This window comes from Mastomys coucha, unplaced genomic scaffold, assembly GCF_008632895.1.
Source record: "Mastomys coucha isolate ucsf_1 unplaced genomic scaffold, UCSF_Mcou_1 pScaffold2, whole genome shotgun sequence".
Lineage (NCBI taxonomy): Eukaryota > Metazoa > Chordata > Mammalia > Rodentia > Muridae > Mastomys > Mastomys coucha.
The window spans coordinates 16,270,652-16,273,279 of NW_022196902.1; positions in this window are offsets into that span (position 1 = coordinate 16,270,652).

Genomic DNA, 2,628 nt, shown 5'->3' on the forward strand with positions numbered 1-2,628 from the left:
AGTAGCTTATTTTATCATAAGAGGAAAATAAAAGTATTGAGTATGACTCATATATTAGGAAATGCTGGTATAAAAACTGTTGTTGTTGTTCTCATGGCTTAGCCTAGGTCTGTCTTGCAAATACCCAGTGAATTTTTAAGTTATGAACTAAGCCTCCTCAAGATGGCTCTGTGGATGAAGGAGCTTGCAATTTAAGCCCAACCACCTGAATTCAATCTCTCAAACTCAAAACATGGTGGAACAGAACTTAGTTCTACAGGTTGTTTTCTGACCTTCATCATGCACACACATGTGTGAGCACATGCCCTAAGAGAGAGAGAGAAAGAGAGAGAGAGAGAGAGAGAGAGAGAGAGAGAGAGAGAGAGAGAGGGAGAGGGAGAGGGAGGGAGGGAGGGAGGGAGGGAGGGAGAGAGAGAGAGAGAGAGAGAAGAAAAATACATGAAAACTTAGGTTATAAGCTACTGTAAGACCTGTGCTACAAACCCATGATAACTTTCCCTTTGTTACATTAAAAACAGCTCCCCCTTCTATGAACTGATGGTTTTAGTACTTTATCTGCTACAAGATACAAAGCAAAACTACAAAAGACACCACCCAGCATTTTGTTTCATTTTGAATATTTAATTTGATATATACTCTGGTTTGGGAATTAAGCACTTCTTGACTAGTTCCATTAATTGTGTTAAATTTTGTTTCCTCCTGCTGTTTTTCCCCACCATAATTTATGCCAGTTAAAAAAATATTAGCAGCAGTTAAACTAGGTCACTCCTGGAAGCTTACAAGTAAGATGAAAATTAGAAGGGAAACTTCCCATAAATGTGTCTGGTCTTCTATGACAGGAGAAAACCTTTCTATCAAGGTCAATATTAAACATGAAATACACTAGAATTTTTTTTCTCTCTGGAAAAGACATCCAAGTCAACAAAGAGTAAGACCCTGGAATATGTCCACCTCTGCCCTGGTTACAGAAGACTCACTAGGGAAGGTAAGAGAAAGATGGAGGACATGGTTAAAGTTTAAGTCTCCAATGCCTCCCCTACCCCTCAGCTCTCATGAGTGGGAAGCATGGCCCTAGGGCAGCAGTGTGCTCTGATAACACAGTGACTGAGATAGTTAGTGATAGAAACTAAGAGAAAGAATGAGTTAGAATAAATAAGCGACAGAAGGAAAGTCCTTCAACTATGTCCCATCCTCAGCCTTTTCCTCTCTCCCCTGTTCTTTGCTTTCTGGATGCATGTGGTTAGCATCTTTGTCCCCCATATCTCCCTTCACCATTCTCGGCATTGCTGCAAACAGAGACGCAGAAGAACCAAGTGACTAATGGTAGAATTTCTGAAAAGGTGATCAAAATAAACCATTGCTCCTTGAACTCGATTTCTCACAGTTGTTTTGAGACACTAGTAGAAAATTGAAAGATATAGGTCTCAAGTAACTCTGGGTCTCACAAAAGAGTTAGACATAAACCAGTAAATAACATGTGGAATGCTGTGCAAGAGCCCTGACCCTAGGAAAGATGGGATGGGGGAGGCAAGGTGCTCTTGAGCAGGGATGGAGAGAAGGGACCAGTGGTTAGGGGGAGGTGCAGCAGTTAAGATCTCCAGAATCACACTTAGACTGAGTCTATGCTGACTTCACAGTATGCCTTGGACAACTTACACTCTGTGCACCCGTCCTGTGGGAGCAAGGACAGCTCCTTCCCCATTGAGTTGCTTAGAGTATTTACATGAGATCATGTATGGAAAGCAGTACTTCCATGCCAGCCAACACCTGCCCTGACTAAATGTTAATGAAACCTAAAGAAAGGTCATTTAGAGATTGATCCTGCAGGTGTAGAAACGCCTGGGCTTGACTGGAGAGCAGTGACATGCCAAGCTTATCATTGTAGGAAACAAAATCATAAAGGGAACAGTAAATCATTTAGTGATGCACAAAACACTTTGATGTGCTAAACAAGTGACATAAATTATCCCTAAGCCTTATACATGCTCAAAAATTTCATCTCCAGTTCTGGGGCAGAAATTAGGATGTGGTTCTTCTCATTCCAAAATGTAAGGCTTTTCATTAAAATGGAGGATCTTACTCCCAGTCCTTATTTTTTCCCCTCAGGTAACCCACTGGCTTTACTTCTTTCCCTCTTTCTCTATTAATTTGCATGTTGTGCACATGTATGCATGTGCCTGGATTGGGGCACTGAGACTGACAGTGGAAGTCTCCATCTTTATTCTCTGAGGCAGGGTCTCTCAGCTGAACACAGAGCTAAACGGTAGAACTCATCGAGTGTAGCTTGCCCCATGCGTCCTCTGTCTCTGTCTTTTGTCTTTTGAGTACAAGAATCACAGGCAGCCCACCTCACTCACTGGGCACTTATAGGGACTGTTGGGATCAAATTGTTGAGTCCTCATGCTTGCACATCAAGTACTTCATCCACTGACCCACTAGACCTTTTCTTATGTCAATAAAGTGCTCTGTCCAATCATCCTTGACCTCACCGGGACCTGACCACACTCTCCTGGTGGCTGTCAAATATTCTTCATTATGACCATAACAACCTGTGGGGAAACTCTAAGGCCTTGGATTTTCAGATGATAGTCAGCAGTCAGAGATACAAAGCTACTGTTTGGTGTCTGT